Source organism: Amblyraja radiata, chromosome 1, assembly GCF_010909765.2.
Source record: "Amblyraja radiata isolate CabotCenter1 chromosome 1, sAmbRad1.1.pri, whole genome shotgun sequence".
Taxonomy (NCBI): Eukaryota; Metazoa; Chordata; class Chondrichthyes; order Rajiformes; family Rajidae; genus Amblyraja; species Amblyraja radiata.
Window position 1 is genome coordinate 29837767 of NC_045956.1, and position 18355 is coordinate 29856121.

Sequence of the window (18355 nt, forward strand, 5' to 3'; positions counted from 1 at the left end):
ATACCCAACACCAGTGGGCATAGCAAGTTTTTTTACACAGAGAGTGGTGGGGGCCTGCAACGCATTGCAAGGGGTGGTGGTGGAGGCAGATATGATTGTGGCATTTAAGAGGCTTTCAGATAGGCACATGGAAGTGCAGGGAATAGCGGGATACGAGATCAGTTGAGCTCTACATCATGGGCGAGGAGAGGAGAGGGACGTCTGACGGCGGCTGATGGACAGGCAGGGGCTTGTTGGAAGAGATAATAAGCATTGCACTGGTTTATACACCAAGTGCAGTAAACCCTCACATAGCGGACCTCTTGATAATGGATTCCATTTATAGCGGACGGACATTGGATCGCACTGCCTCCTCGGCCTTTTACAGCCTCGGTTGCCCACACCATCCGGTTGACATGGCTGTTGTTGCGGCTCATGATATAGGTTCTAGTTAACAGCACTTTCTTCAGGCCACCTCCACCGACAGGACGCGCTCGGTCACCATGGGGCTCCCTCCCCTCTCACCAGCGGCCACTTCTCTCTGTTGGCCGTCACTTTGTCCGCTCCCCCCACCATTGCCAAAGTGTTGGAGTAACTCAGCGGGTCAGGCCGCATCTCTGGAGAATATGGATTGGTGACATTTCTGGTTGGGACCCTTCTTCAGTCTAGTCTTCATACAGATTATATTTTGGATGTTATTTTTCTTCTTATGAAAATTTATTCCCAAATGGCTTGGATCCTACAAGTCAGAATGGTTCATTCCAGTGGTAGTTCCAGAGTTCAGTGCTGTCCCATTCCCAATTTAAACTGCATGCTTATGGGCTTCAGCATTGTAAGTGGAGACTTTTCCTAGTTCTTCTTTCATAGCTTTCCTCTTCTCAAATTGGCCTCTTTCAGATGCACAGGAGTTAAATCCAGTTAAAACTGGAAACCAAATTTAAATTCCTAGGACATCTGTCAATGACCCAGTCACCTCTTCACATTGCTTTTAGAAGCAGTTCTCTGAAGATGCATTGTACTCTTACTGAATAAAAGTATGTCGCTCTTAATAAATTGTTGAAGGATCTATCTTGCATTATTAAAGTACTATTCTTTTAGCAGACTGGGGATTTCTATTACAGTACTTCTGGGCAGTGGGCAGGTGCTATCGACCTGCACGGGAAGGTAGACGCTCCCGCCCCACGAGCCTCGGGCAGCCTGGGAAGGCAGTCCATCTAGGAGAGGGAAAACTCTGATTTAAAACCTCCACTGCCTTGTGGCCATATCCAGTCATGGAAAATGCTCCAGGAGTAAACCTCAAGAAAATCCGGAGTCGGAGCCCCTAAGGCAGTTCGTCGTTGTCCTGCGACGGCGCTGGTGCCAAACTGTAACAGCCCCGCTGTTCCTTTGGATCGATCAGCAACATGGAGAGGGGGGACGTGCTGCATGGGCAACAGCCTGTCCTCCATATGATATACGACTACTAACAACTAGGATGCATCACCCATGGTCAGTCATGACCAAGGGTGACGCATATAAGTCAAGATGGATTATATAAGCTGAAGTCAAGCTGAATAATATAAGTCAAGATGGCGCCTGCCTGCGGCAACTTTTGCGGAGCTCCGGAACCTAAAAGGCTTAGATACAATTTCAATCAACTCACCTGGATCAGGAAAACGGCAGAAAACGGTGCCGTTTCAGACAAGCTGCTTGAGCACCTCAAGGCTCTCGCAATTTCGCGATCTCCCGCAGCTGCAGGAGCCCCAGACTTTAAGTTTTCCCACACTGGCTGTAAAACTCCCGATCCGACTGTGGATCACAGGTACTGTACCTTGAAACCCCAGGATGACCGCCAGAGCCGACGGGCTGGATCTTCCAGGAACAATGAAGCTGGAGCTGCAGTTGCTGACTTTGAAGAACTGCCATCTGTGAGGGATTCCCCGTTCCTGCGCAGGTCCGCAGAAACAGCAGGTACAGTAAACACAGTACCTGGAAACAAAGAGGAAGCCTCCATTGTGTCCGGAAACGTGGCCGACGGGCAGGACTTCAGGTCAGAATGAAGCGCAGGGGACTTCGGCCCCCTCTCCCTACTATCCTACTGGCTAATGTACAGTCCCTTGAAAACAAAGTGGAGGACTTAAGGGCAAGGCTGCTTTATCAAAGGGAGCTGAGGGAATGCTCTGTGTTCTGTTTCACAGCGAATTGGCTCACCCCCAGCAACCCAGACTCAGCGGTCCAGCCTGAAGGGTTCTCCATCCACCGTATGGACCGTACCCTGACATCTGGAAAAGGGAGAGGAAGGGGCGTCTGCCTCATGGTCAACTCTGCGTGGTGCTCAGACGTGGCAGTCCTGTCCAACTCCTGCTCTCCACACCTCGAACATCTGGCGGTGAAGTGCCGTCCCTTCTACCTTCCAAGGGAATTCACCTCCGTTATCCTGACCGCGTTCTACATCCCACCCCAGGCAGACTTCTTGAGGAGCTGCACGCCGTGGTCAACAAACACCCGAGGCATTTACCACCATTGCTGGGGACTTCAATAAGGCAAACCTAAAGAAATCACTCCCTAATTTCCACCAACATGTCTCCTGCTGCACCAGAGGACCTAACACCCTCGGCCACTGCTACACCACCATCAAGAATGCCTATCGTTCTATCCCTCGCCCTCACTTCGGTAAATCCGACCATACCGCGGTGCTGCTTCTTCCTGCCTACAGGCAGCAATTGAAGAGCGCACCCCCAGATGTGAGGACAGTACAGAGCTAGTCGGGGGAGGGGGGGGGGGGGGGGGGCAGAGGAACAACTCCAGGACTGTTTGGAGTCTGTAGACTGGGCAATGTTCAAGGACTCGGCAACGGACTTGAACGAATACGCCACAGTCGTTACAGACTTCGTAAAGAAATGTGTGGAGGACTGCATCCCTACATAAACCAAGTGTTTCCCAATCAGAAACCTTGGATGAACTTTGAGATACGCACTCTTCTGAAGTCCAGACACAGGGCATTCACTTCCAAAGATACAGTGGCCTACATGAAGTCCAGATACGACCTTGGTAAGGCCATCAAAAAGGCTAAAAGGGACCTGCTCCAAACTGGAGGATGAGACAGATGTTCGGCAGCTGTGGCGGGGCCTGAATGCAATCACCTCCTACAAGGCGAAACCAGGAGGCAGCTCGAATGTCGGCGAAACATCACTCCCTGACGAGCTCAATGCGTTTTACGCACACTTTGATAGTGAGAATACTGATGTGCCTTCCCGATCCCCCATTCGCTGTGATGGCATTTCAGTCTCAGTCACAGAGGCCGACGTCAGGAAATCCTTCAGAGGGGAGAACCCCCGAAAAGCACCTGGACCTGATGGTATACCCGGTTGTGTCCTAAAAACCCGTGCGGACCAACTGGCTGGAGTTTTTACGGACATTTTCAACCTCTCACTTCTGAGGTCTGAGGTCTCCACCTGCTTTAAAATGGCATCAATTATACCAGTGCCCAAGAAGAGTAAGGTGACGTGCCTCAATGACTATCGACCAGTGGCACTAACGCCGGTGGTGATGAAGTGCTTTGAGAGGTTGGTCATGGAGCAAATCAACTCCTACCTCGACAAAAACCTGGACCCACTGCAGTTCGCTTACCGCCACAACAAATCAACGGTGGATGCGATCTCGCTGGCCCTCCACTCCGCACTGGACCACTTGGACAACAAAAACTCATATGTCAGGCTGTTATTCATCGATTACAGCTCGGCATTTAACACAATCATCTCCTCCAAGCTGGTTACCAAACTCGCAGAACTGGGTCTGCGCATCCCTCTGCAATTGGATCCTCGACTTCCTCATTCACAGACCACAGTCTGTTCATATTGGTGGAAATGTGTCAGCCTCGATAACAATCAGCTCGGGAGTACCTCAAGGCTGCGTGCTCAGCCCCCTGCTGTACTCACTCTATACTCATGACTGCGTAGCCAGTCACAGTGCGAACTCCATCATCAAGTTCGCTGACGACACCACTGTTGGGCGTATCACTGATGGGGATGAGTCAGAGTACAGAAGAGAGATCGAGCAACTGTCCATATGGTGCCAGCGCAATAACCTGGCCCTCAACACCAGCAAAACCAAGGAACTGATTGTGGACTTTGGAAGGAGTAGGAGGGGGACCCACAGCCCCATTTATATCAACGGGTCGATGGTTGAAAGGGTCAAGAGCTTCAAATTCCTGGGCGTGCACATCTCTGAAGATCATTCCTGGTCCGAGAACACTAATGCAATTATCAAGAAAGCTCATCAGCGCCTCTACTTCCTGAGAAGATTACGGAGAGTTCGTTTGTCAAGGAAGACTCTCTCTAACTTCTACAGGTGCACAGTAGAGAGCATGCTGACCGGTTGCATCGTGACTTGGTACGGCAATTTGAGCGCCCTGGAGAGGAAAAGACTACAAAAAGTAGTAAACACTGCCCAGTCCATCATCGGATCTGACCTTCCTTCCATCGAGGGGATTTATCGTAGTCGCTGCCTCAAAAAGGCCTGCAGTATCATCAAAGACCCACACCATCCTGGCCACACACTCAGCTCCCTGCTACCTTCAGGTAGAAGGTACAGGAGCCTGAAGACTGCAACAACCAGGTTCAGGAATAGCTACTTCCCCACAGCCATCAGGCTATTAAACCTGGCTCGGACAAAACTCTGTTTATTAATAACCCATTTTCTGTTATTTGCACTTGATCAGTTTATTTATTCATGTGTGTATATATTTATATTATGGTATATGGACACACTTATCTGTTTTGTAGTAAATGCCTACTATGTTCTGTGTGCTGAAGCAAAGCAAGAATGTCATTGTCCTATACAGGGTTACATGACAATAAACTAACTTGAACTTGAACTTGGGGGCCCTACGACTTCCTATAAGATACAGACATTTTCTTATCTTTTCATAAAAATTGCACGTCACAGCAATTTATTTTAGGAGTGCTAATTTAAGTTGACGGTTACACAAACTATTTTTTAATTGCTTGCTATTGTGAGAGTAGCCATCACGTTGAATTACAGTCAAACTATACAAAAATAATTTCACAAGACTGAACAACTTTTTGTTAATAGATATAGACAGATTGTTTTTCTTGTTTTGCCTTCGTACATCTACATTTTCTCATGTCATCTTGTGTATGGGAAACTAGGGCAGTTCAGTTCTGCTTTTTTTCTACAGATACCATCAATCCTGTTCAACAGAGAAAAGCAGGAATTGTAGTCTGGCAGAATGGGGCCGGTTTTATCCATCATCTCATCGCAATTTGCACCACAGAAGAAACTTTGCTCTATTCAACAGTTTTTGTTCAAAGTAAATAGGAACAGCTGATCTCAGGGAAAAACGAGAGCAGAGGAGCTGCAATTCTGCAGAAGCCCAGAAAAGTACTTGCGGTGAATTTTCAGCCTGTTATTCTGCAAATAGATAAAACTGTTGGGCAACTATGCAGTCTCCAGTAAAATGTACTACTCTCGCCCTTCAGGGAAGTTCTGTTGCAGGTCCTCCATCTGTAATGTTAACTCAGATTTTATTTTTCTATTATCATGTCCTGGAAATGCTCTACAGTTCTGCATTTCATAGTTACTATGTTTCCTTTGTTTATGTTCTCCCTCTCTCCTTAACCTACCAACTAGAAAACTTCATGGGAGGCTTTTCACTCAAGCAAACTTTGGCTTTGACCTGTTAGAGATATTCCTTTTGTCCTGTCCATTCCTCTCTCACCCTCTGGACAGCTTAAAAATAATTTGTTTTCAACTCATTTTCTCTTCCTGCATACGCTCCCGAACTGCTGAGTGTTTGCAGCATTTGTCCTAAAAAACTATTTCCATTTAGGTTTTAGTGTCAAAGGAGATGTTGGGTCTCCCAGTCCAACTAACCCAGTCAGTGCGATGATTGTCAGGCAGATACTTGGTAAACACTGTGGCAAATCTCCACTCGTGCTTCCGAAAACAGTGCAAGAAATGGATAGATTGGGAGAAATACCATGAATTGCGTCATCAAAAAAAAGTTGATCTTTTGGACATGCAAACTAATTAGTACTGCCAAAACAGAAGCACTTTTGATAACTTAAATATGCCATGTGAACAATACTGCAATTCATTTTTAGGACAAATATCCCCATAGCAATGTGCAGTAGGTTTACATGCAACATGGCTCAAAATTAACATACTATTTTTTCATTTACTACATATATACATTAAATACATACTCACTTATTGCATGTTTATTCTATGACCTTATTTAAATTTAACTAGGGTTTAAATAATTTAAAGATATTTTAATTAATAATGAGGGAATCAGTTCCAATTATATTCCATGCAAGATGGTACAGAAAGCGACAAAAGCCTAATACATCTTTAATGTTACGTCAAATATGTGATTGTGAAGCCTCAATCTACCTGGCCAGAAAATTATTATTCCTGTTGAGGTGGTCATAACAACCTCAAATTAACAGTAAGAAATCTTCCAAAATTACATGGAGCATAGAGTATATTTTATGAAGAGAAAAAACAAACTCAAAGCAGATGGGCCAGTGTTGAATGGAGTTAGATTATGTAGGAGATTGCATTGCACAGTAAACCATCCAGGAAAATTAATAAGGGATTGGACAAGCAGGAAACATGTTCCCGATGTTGGGGGAGTCCAGAAACAGGGGCCACAGTTTAAGAATAAGGGTTAGGCCATTTAGAACTGAGATGGGGAAAAACATTTTCACCCAGAGAGTTGGGAATTTGTGAAATTATCTGCCTCAGAAGGCAGTGGGAGCCAATTCACTGGATGCATTCAAAAGAGAGTTAGACAGAGCTCTTAGGGCTAATGGAATCAAAGGATATAGGGGGAAGGCAGGAACGAAGTACTGATTGTGGATGATCAGCGATGATCATATTGAATGGCGGTGCTGGCTCGAAAGGTCGATTGGCCTACTCCTGCACCTATTTTGTATGTTTCTATTTGCCATCATAAAATACAGTAGACATAAAATGCTGGAGTAACTCAGCGGGACAGGCAGCATCTCTGGAGAGAATGGGTGACGTTTCGAGATGGGACCCTTCTTCAGACAGATAACTTTAACCATTGAATATTTACGGGAATGGACAGTTTAAAGGTTTTAATGTGCTTCAAAACTCTTGACAAATCAGAGGTAATCCTATTTTCAGGAATTAATTCCATGAAGAATTTGTAATTTTGTTTCAAAGCTCATTTCTTACCTGGTTAGTCTTTCTGACAGCTGCTGAAGCAACTTCATACTGCCTATGTGTGCTGATAGCATGCCCAAAACTATACTGATAATGACACCAAGTGCTGGAGTAGCTCAGCAGGTCGCCTTCCAGGCTTTGTCCTGTTATTACTTCCCTTCCAGCTTTCTCCTCCACCCTCCACAATCAGTCTGAAGAAAGGTCCCAACCTAAAACATCACCTATTTGACCCATTGAATTACTCCAGCATTTTGTGTCTTTTTCTGTAAATCAGTATCTGCAGTTCCTTGTGCAGGAAGATGAGTAGGATGGAGTGAGTCCCCTCTCTCCATCCCCTCCACCTTCCCAGTTCTCCCGCCAGTCTTACTGTCTCCGACCACATTTTATCTCTGTCCCGCCCACTACCCTGACATCAGTCAGAAGGGTCTTGACCCGAAACGGCACCCATTCCTTCTCTCCAGAGTTGCTGCCTGTCCCGCTGAGTTACTCCAGCATTTTGTGTCTGCAGTTCCTTGCGTCTTTTATTTTAGTTTAGTTTAGAGATACAGCGGAAACAGGCCCTTTTGGCCCCCACTAGTCCAAACTGGCCAGCGAACTCCGCACATTAACACTATCCAACACACGCGAGGAACAATTTACATTTCTACCAAGCCAATTAAAATAAAAACCTGTACTTCGTTGGAGTATGGTGGGGAAACCGGAGATCTCGGAGAAAACCCACATAGTTCACGGGGAGAACGTACAAACTCCGCACAGACAGCACCCGTAGTCAGGACTGAACCCGGGTCTCTGGTGCTGTAGGTCAGCAACTCTACCGCAGTGCCATGGTGCCCAAGATGTACAGAGTTAGAGGTGAATTGGCTTGGTATAAATGTAAATTGGCCCTAGTGTGTGTAGGATAGTGTTAGTGTGCGGGGATCACTGGTCCGTGCAGACACGGTGGGCCGAACAACCTGTTTCTGGCTGCTTCTACAAACTAAATTAAACAGTTCTTCATTGGGCCCACAGTTCCACCATGTTGCAGCCTTGTTTGAAACCAATGCAAACTGTTCATTTGTAGACCGCTGCCTACCATCATGGCCTCCCTCGCATCATGAAGTTAAATTTCTGTGGGCAGCCAAATTTAGGAATGTGTTTTCACAACTAGTAATGCACTATCACGGGCGGCACGGTGGCGCAGCGGTAGAGTTGCTGCCTTTCAACAAATGCAGCGCCGGAGACCCGGGTTCGATCCCGACTACGGGTGCTGTCTGTACGTAGTTTGTACGTTCTCCCAGAGACCTGCGTGGGTTTTCTCCGAGATCTTCGGTTTCCTTCCACACTCCAAAGACGTACAGGTTTGTAGATTAATTGGCTTGGTAAATGTAAAAATTGTCCCTAGTGGGTGTAGGATAGAGTTAACGTGTGGGGATCGCTGGCCGGCACAGTCCCGGTGGGCCGAAGGACCTGTTTCCCTGTTGTATCTCGAAACAAAATAAACTATATACCAGAAACTGTATTAGGAAAAGCACTGAGCCAGCTTTCAGCTTTAATAGAGTGATACAGCGTGGAAACAGGTCCTTCAGCCCAAACTGCCCACACCGGCTAACATGTCCCAGCTATAATAGTTCCACCTGCCTGCGTTTGGTCCATATCCCTCCAAACCTGTCCTATCCATGTACCTGTCTAACTGTTTCTTACACGTTGGGATAGTCCCAGCCTCAACCACCTCCTCTGGCAGCTTGTTCCATACACCCACCACCCTTTGTGTGAAAACGTTACCCCTCAGATTCCTATTAAATCATTTCCCCCTTCACCTTAAACCTATGACCTCTGGTCCTCGATTCACCTACTCTGGGCAAGAAACTCTGTGCCTCTACCCGATCTATTCCTCTCATGATTTTTTCCTCTCATGTTTAATCTTTTGCAGCAAAAGTATACACATTTATATTTAAAATATATGAACTTGTTGTGCAGGTGGTCTCAAGAACATTGGCTATAATGTATAAGGGACCTTTCTGTCCTGGGCCTCCTTCATGGCCAGAGTGAGGCCCACCGTAAATTGGAGGAGCAGCACCTCATATTTCGCTTGGGTAGTTTACACCCCAATGGTATGCACATTGACTTCTCCAATTTCAGGTAGTCCCTGCTTTCTCTTTCTTTCCCCTCTGCTTCCCAGCTCTCCCACAGCCCACTGTCTCCGCCTCTTCCTTTCTTATTCCCGCTCCCCGCCCCCCGCCACCCCCCCCCCCCCCCACACATCAGTCTGAAGAAGGGTCTCGACCCGAAACATCGCTCCAAAGATGCTGCCTCACCCACTGAGTTTTTGTCTACCTTGGCTATAATGTAGATATTTTGAGTTCTTGTTTGAAGTTGAGGCAGAACATAGCACAATAATAAATCATGTCTGACATATACAGTTTGGTTTGTAGACATCTCCAGATTAGACTTCCCGCCCATTAGAATCCATGACTGGAAATTCTCATGTCCTGTATCAAGCCCCATCTAAGATTTCTGTCTCACTGTATAAATTCCTAAATGCATTTATGCCATACTTACTTACTTACGTACTGCCTATTATGCCTCCTGGCATGTAGGGCAGCAACTTCCTCTTCTTCTTCTTGCGTATGGTGTGCACAGCCTAAAGTTGTAGGACAACTTGTTCTATTTGATCTTATTTGATTGTGCACGCCAGGTTGATTGCATTTGTCGAAACAGGGCAGACCACATGAAGGTTGCAATCTCCCACCCCAGGGCAGCAACGAAGGTCCTCCACTCCTGTCTGTTCTGGGCTAGCTTCTGGACACTACCCCAGGTCAGGTCTATTGTTTTCATTTCCTCCTCTACAGTTCGACGCCAGGTGGTTTTGGGTCTCCCTCTTTTCCTTTTCCCTTCTGGTGTCCAGTGCAGGGCTATTCTTGGGATGCTGTCTGGTTCTCTTCATCCTAGCATCTGTCGATAGCCCTGGAAGTCCATCAGGCCCAGTAGTGTTGATTCCTTCAGTTGATGTTTCCGTAACATATTTGTTTTACGAGACAGGGTTGTTAGCCCTGTGATCAACCTCCAACCTGGAGGACCAGTGGATCGCTCTTCGTCTCGCCTCTACCCTTCGACCTGTCCAGCATGGGAGACCCTAACAGGAGATGAATCTCCCGCTGGCATAGCTCTAGGGGTCACTGAGACACACACGCTCCCTGACCATGACAAGGTTGCAATCCAACGGCGAGCTTTTGTCCCATGCTATAGTTTAATGATATCCAGCAACAAGCAATGGGAGACGTACACATGCTAAGCCTCTATCATGGTGCAGGGTTGTTCAGGACTAAATGGTTTTGATCGAATCCCTGTACATTTGATTAAAAATCTCACTTTAGGCTAATTCTTGTTACAGAAAATCTTTAGTCAAGAATTCCACACGCTCACAAAGGTGCATTATTCTCTCACTGTGCAGGATATCTGTCTTGGTCAGGGGATCATCACCCACAAACTTAGCCGAAGTTGAGGTCCTAGGCCTGGTTGAGATCAGGGCCAACTAGTCTTGGAATTGGCAAGTGTGAGGAGTGAAAGCAATCCCATTCCACCATAATATTTATTTAAACTATTATAAAGAACATAGAACAGTACTCCACTGAATTGGGCCCTTTAGCCAACAATGCCCATGCCGAACATGATGCCAAATTAAATTAATTACATCAGCCTGCACATGATGCATAACCCCTCCATTTCCTGCATATTCATGTGAGCCTCTTGAATGCCACTATCATATCTGCCTCCACCACCACTGTGCGTTCCATGCAGTGTGTTCTATGCACCCACCACTCTGTAAATGTCTATGCCCTCTAGTCTCTGACATTTTCACCCTTTCATACACTTCTATCAGGCGTCTCCCCTCCGCCACCGACACTCCAAAGAAAATAATCCAAGTTTGTCCAACCTCTCTTTCTCGGTGATACTCTTGTTCCAGGCAGCATCCTGGTAAACAACGCCCTTTCCAAAGCCTCAACATGCTTCCTGTAATGCAGTGACCATCAGTGAACTGCATCCTCATCCCATTCCCATCTGCTCTCCCCAAATCTCACCACTCACCTGCAAACCAGGTGTAATTTACAGTGGAAATTAACCAACCAAGGATGAGCTACAAAACCAAAGCATGTGCAAGAATACCACACGGTCACTGACAGAATGCGTAAACGCGTTATTCACCACAGACAAAATAAGTCACTTGTTATCTCAGGGAGTTGGGGAGAGTGAAATATGGACTTGCTTAGTAAGAATAAAATTGGGACCTGATAAAACCGTGTCCGCGCGGACCAGCGATCCCCGCACATAAACACTATCCAACACCCACTAGGGACAATTTTTACATTTACCAACCCAATTAACCTACAAACCTGTACGTCTTTGGAGTGTGGGAGGAAACCGAAGATCTCGGTGAAAACCCACGCAGGTCACGGGGAGAACGTACAAACTCCACACAGACAGCAGTTTCCAGTTTGAATTCTTATCTTAAAGCCAAGGTCTGTCGCAACTGTAGCATAAAGATATAATAATATTCTACACTGAATCAAAGCAGGGATGTCTTTGGATATGCCTATAATAAGATTTTAATGAACAGAGTATCTAACACAGATAAGATATTTCAGTACTTCACCATTAATTAAATCCTTTTACCACTTAATTATGATGCCATCAAGTTTGCTATTTTTATGGCAAAGGTGGAGCTTTTGTGTTTTTCAGTACAGTCTGCATGTAGGAAAGCAAAGAAACAGCGGTGCACTTCCTGAAAACGTTTAGTTTAGTTCAGTTTAGTGTAGAGATTCAGCGCGGAAACAGGCCCTTCGGCCCACCGGGTCCGCACTGACCAGCGATCCCCGCACATTAACACCATCCTAGGGACATTTTTTTACATTTACCAAGCCAATTAACCTACAAACCTGTACATCTTTGGAATGTGGGATGAAACCGAAGATCTCGGAAAAAAACCCACGCAGGTCACGGGGAGAACATACAAACTCCGTACAGACAGCACCCGTAGTCGGGATCTAACCCAGGTCTCCAGCGCTGCATTTGCTATAAGGCAGTAACTCTACCGCTGCGCCACCGTGACCACCCTTGTGGCAAGAAATGTAGCACTTTGAAAGTGTGATGATGCAAAAACATGCTAAATATTTAAAAACAAAGGATAGGACAGGTTTGGAAGGATATGGGCCAAATGTGGACAGGTGGGACTGGTGTAGCTGGGACATGTTGGCTGGTGTGAGCAAGTTGGGCCGAAGGGCCTGTTTCCACACTATCACTCTATAAGCACTGATCAAGCATGGAACAAAATCCATAAATGTTTTAAGGTCCTCAAAAATATACAAAGATTTGTTTACATAATATTTCAACTCAATAAGAATAAAACTTGCAGGATGATTGTTTCATCTAAATAAAAATATAATGGCCTGGAAATCTTTCTGTCCTGGGCCTCCTCCATTGTCAGAGTGAGGCCCAGCGCCAATTGGAGGAGCAGCACCTCATATTTTGCTTGGGCAGCTTACACCCCAGCGGTATGAACATTGACTTCTCTAACTTCAAGTAACCGTTAGAGAACCATAATTGACTTCTCTAACTTCAAGCGGTATGAACATTGACTTCTCTAACTTTGAGTATAAGAGCAGGGAGGTTCTACTGCAGTTGTACAGGTGAGACCACACCTGGAGTATTGCGTGCAGTTTTGGTCTCCTAATCTGAGGAAAGACATTCTTGCCATAGAGGGAGTACAGAGAAGGTTCACCAGACTGATTCCTGGGATGCCAGGACTTTCATATGAAGAAAGGCTGGATGACTCGGCTTGTACACGCTAGAATTTAGAAGATTGAGGGGGGATCTTATAGAAACTTACAAAATTCTTAAGGGGTCGGACAGGCTAGATGCAGGAAGATTATTCCCGATGTTGGGGAAGTTCAGAACTAGGTCACAGTTTAAAGATAAGAGGGACGTCTTTTAGGACCGAGATGAGAAAATCATTTTTTACACAGAGTGGTGAATCTGTGGAATTCTCTGCCACAGAAGGTAGTTGAGGCCAGTTCATTGGCTATATTTAAGAGGGAGTTAGATGTGGCCCTTGTGACTAAAGGGATCAGAGGGTATGGAGAGAAGGCAGGGATGGGATGCTGAGTTGGATGATCAGCCATGATCATATCGAATGGCGGTGCAGGCTCGAAGGGCCGAATGGCCTACTCCTGCACCTATTTTCTATGTTTCTATGTAACCCTTGCTTTACTTCTCTCTCCATCCCTCCCCCTTCTCAGTTCTCCCACCAGTCTGATTGTCCTCGTTTACATTTTTATCTGTGTCTGCCTTCTCCCAGCTAACAATAACCTATTCTATATTTTCCTTGATCTGTATCTCTTTTGATCTCTTGCACTTCCATATCTCTGTCTCTCCCAGTCCCCTGACCCTCAGTCTGAAGAAGCGTCTCGACCCAAAACATCACCCATTCCTTCTCTCCAGAGATGCTGCCTGTCCTGCTGAGTTACTCCAGCATTTTGTGTCTATATTCAGAATGAACACTCGTACTACGGAAAAGTAATGCCTTATGGTGGATTTGCTTTAGCCATTTTAAGCACTTGTGCTATGATATGACTCATCATAATTTCCACACAGCTGCACAGCCTTCAGCAGCCAAGGAAAAGTATTTGATAATTCGTATTCCTATGCAAAAAATATACAACTAAATTAAAATCCAATTTTCTTGAATGTAGATATGCAAAATACTGTTAGATAAAACTGTTGCTATCTAAATTACATACTACACAGTATTGTACAAAACATATCACTATGCTCATCAGACAATGCCATCTCCATTATAGCTAAAGCAAGAAACAAAAAGGTGATTTTATGAAATATTAAAACTCAGACTACATGTGCTTTATGTAACCACAAGCTACAATAAGTTTCACAGACATCATATGTGATTTGTAAAATTATATCTGAACCACTGTGCGTTATGGCATAGTAACACATTTCATTCAATGACTATTCAACAAAAAAAACGAATCTTTAAAATATTATTACTGTACTACATATTAAAGAACACAGTTGAACCAATATAAAGAATCAAGATATATACATTGCGGATTATTCAGTAAAAATACTATTCTCTTCACTAGAAAATGTAATGCTGTTAAATAGGAATTTAGTTATATTTACTAAAAGTTGTATTTCGACCGGTTTCTTCAGGCATTGTTGAAGCCGATGCTAATTCATCCACTCTCAGCTGTAGATATGTATTTGCATTAAGCATGTGTCCAAATGTGACACAGCAGACGTGGGCGCTCACTAATGTAGAACGTGGGCGTTGCTGCAGCAAACTGAAATGTTGTCACTGGATATTCCTCCAGATAGTTCAAGAATGAAAGTCAGAGATCATATGACAGCAGAATCTCTCAGAGACAAACACGCCATGTAATTGCAGGATGCTACTCAACATTATTTTTAGAACTTCCTTTCCAAACTTCAAACCAAACTGAAGACCGCATATTCAGCTCAAAGCAGACACATTTTAATGATGGGTAGGAAGGAACTGCTGGTTTAAACCAAAGATGGACATAAAAAGCTGGAGTCACTCAGCAGGTCAAAGACAGCATCTCTGGAGAAAAGGAACGGGTGACGTTTCGGGACGAGACCCTTCTTCAGACTGAAAGTCATGGAAAAGGGAAACGAGAGATATGGAACAAATGATTGAAAGATATGCAATGATAAAGGAAACAGGCCATTGTTAGCTGTGTGCTAGGTGAAAACGACACACTGAGACTCAACAAGATTAAAGCTGGTACGACATTGGGTGGGGGAGGGATGGAGAGAGAGAGGATGCAAAGGTTACTTTAAGCTGCCCAAGTGCAATATGAGGTGCTGTTCCTCCAATTTGTATTTGACCTCACTCTGACAAAGGAGGAGGCCTAGGACAGAAAGGTCAGTGTGGGAATGGGAAGGGGAATTAAAGTTACACAAAATTGCTGGGGAAACTCAGCGAGTGCAGCAGCATCTATGGAGCGAAGGAAATAGGCGACGTTTCGGGCCGAAACCCTTCTTCAGACTTCAGACCCTCCATCAGTCTGAAGAAGGGTTTCGGCCCGATAAGTCACCTATTTCCTTCGCTTCATAGATGCTGCTGCACCCGCTGAGTTTCCCCAGCAATTTTGTGTACCTTCGATATTCCAGCATCTGCAGTTCCTTTTTGAACAGGGGAATTAAAGTGTTTCGCAAACGGGAGATCAGGTAGGTCCAATGATAGGTTTAGTTTAGAGATACAGCACGGAAACAGACCCCTCGGCCCACCTGGTCCACGCCGAAAAGCGATCCCCGCACATTAACACTACCCTGCACCCACTAGGGACAATTTACACTTTCACCAAGCCAATTAACGTTCAAACCAGTACATCTTTGGAGTGTGGGAGGAAACCGAAGATCTCGGAGAAAACCCACATGGGTCACGGGGAGATCGTACAAACTTCGTACAGTGAGCACCCGTAGTCGGGATCGAACCTGGGTCTACTGGCTCTGTTAAGCAGCAACTCTACCGCTGCGCCACCATGCCACACTGGGTATTTAGCATCATTGCAATATGATTGCGAGGGTTTTGAGATACTCTCCTTTCACTGTTTGGAAATATATTTCTTGTATCAGCATTCTTGTGTGCATCCTAGGTCATCATCTAGGTCATCATCCTAGGTCATCATCTAAGCATGTGTATGGGAAAGGCTCAACAGAGATCTCAGACCAAATAACCTGCTGCTGTAAATAATCGATATAATTAAATTAACTCCAATAAACTCCTTGTAATATAGCTTGACACCAGCGCAGCCATTAACAATGGCCATTTGCAGGTGCATGTGGGACAATAACCCATTTCATTTTAATATAGTTCGCAATGTAAAAAAAGGAGGGAGAGAAGGGGAAAGAGGAAGAAAACAAAACAGGTTTTACTTGTAAATACAAGATACTGCTGGAATCTTAAACAAAAAGCAAATTACTGGAATAGCTCCATGAATCTGACAGCATCTGTGGAGGGAAATGAATGCTTCGGGACAGGTTCCTTCTTCAAGTGACCCAAAACACTGTCTGTCCATTTCCCTCCCCAGATGCTGCCCAACCTGCTGACATCCTCCAGCAGCTTGCCTTTTGCTCAAGATTTATTGCCACTTGTTCACTGGGCTGCAGCAGTAAACACAGAAACATAGAAAATAGGTGCAGGAGTAGGAGTAGGCCATTCGTCCCTTCGAGCCTGCACCACCATTCAATATGATCATGGCTGATCATCCAACTCAATACCCTGTACCTGCCTTCTCTCCATACTCCCTGATCCCTTTAGCCACAAGGGCCACATCTAACTCCCTCTTAAATATAGCCAATGAACTGGCCTCAACTACCTTCTGTGGCAGAGAGTTCCAGAGATTCACCACTCTCTGTGTGAAAAATGTTTTTCTCATCTCGGTCCTAAAGGATTTCCCCTTTATCCTTAAACTGTGACCCCTTGTCCAGGACTTCCCCAACATCGGGAACAATCTTCCTGCTTCTAGCCTGTACAACCCCCTAAGAATTTTGTAAGTTTCTATAAGATCCCCCCTCAATCTTCTAAATTCTAGCGAGTACAAGCCGAGTCTATCCAGTCTTTCTTCATATGAAAGTCCTGACATCCCAGGAATCAGTCTGGTGAGCCTTCTCTGTACTCCCTCTAAGGCAAGAATGTCTTTCCTCAGATTTGGAGACCAAAACTGTACACAATACTCCAGGTGTGGTCTCACCAATACCCTGTACAACTGCAGTAGAACCTCCCTGCTCCTATACTCAAATCCTTTTGCTATAAATGCTAACATACTATTCGCTTTTTTCACTGCCTGCTGCACCTGCATGCCTACTTTCAATGATTGGTGTACCATGACACCCAGGTCTCGTTGCATCTCCCCTTTTCCTAATCGGCCACCATTTAGATAATAGTCTACTTTCCTGTTTTTGCCACCAAAGTGGATAACCTCACATTTATCCACATTATACTGCATCTGCCATGCATTTGCCCACTCATCCAGCCTATCCAAGTCACCTTGCAGCCTCCTAGCATCCTCCTCACAGCTAACACTTCCCCCCAGCTTCGTGTCATCCGCAAACTTGTAGAAGGCATCAACCAGTAGAGTTGATGACTTATAGCGCCAGAGACCCAGGTACGATCATGACTATGGGTGCTGTCTGTGTTGAGTTTGCACGTTCTCCCTATGACCCACCTGGGTTTTCCACAGGTGATCCTGTTTCCCCTCACCTTCCAAAGATGTGCAGGTCTGTAGGTTAATTGTAGGTTAAATTGTTCCTAAGGTGCAGGATAGAACTAGTGTACAGGTAATCGTTGGTCGGGGTGCGGACTCGGTGGGAATGTGAGGAATGTTCATTTCACTGTGGTGGATGTTTATGTTAAATTTATTGTGTATTGCATTATTTTCATTTGTGCATGTGACAATAAATGTGAACTTAAAAGCCCAGTTTCCATGCTGTATCTCTCAACTAAACATACACTCTAAGAACATATGAAAATTATGGTGAATCGTTGGCTGTCAGCACTTCCTATTGGCTGCACATCTTTGGAAGACGCATGGTGGCAGGATATTGGTTTCTCTTGTCCACCTAAAGCCATGTTAAAGGAGAGATCCAACGTCACTACAGGCAGCAGAGAACATTTGTACTGAGAAGAAAATGTCACACATGTTCAAAGTGCATGAATCTTCTTAGATACAGCAATGGAAATTGATTCTGTGAATGGACATGAACGAATAATGTTCAATCTGGTGAGGGAGAGGGAGGCCAAGGGGTAGTTTCATGAACTGGGAAGTGAGGATATTGGCTCAGTTTATATCATGAATTCCAGTCTCGTTAATCCTTATCATTCTATAAATCATCAGGATGGAACTGCAGATGCTGGTTTACACATAAGATTGACATAAAATGTTGGAGTAACTCAGTGGGACAGACAGCATCTCTGGAGCGAAGGAATGGGTGACATTTCGGGTCGAGACCCTTCTTCGGACACAGCTGCTGCTTTAAGCAGCCAATCATCTCCCTCTGATCTCCCTACACACTAAAAGATGGAGAAGATATCATAAAGTGAAATTACACGAAAGTTGTGATAGGGAAGATGAAATCCTGACTTCGGAGATTCAGTCTGTCAGGGAGT

At 45.1% G+C, this 18355-nt stretch overlaps 1 protein-coding gene across 3 annotated transcripts in view; it reads right to left on the reverse strand.

Moving 5' to 3' along the window:
• ablim2 (actin binding LIM protein family member 2) overlaps positions 1 to 18355 on the reverse strand; it is a 282951-nt gene that overhangs the window by 217694 nt on the left and 46902 nt on the right. The gene's annotated exons all lie outside the window — the stretch shown is intronic.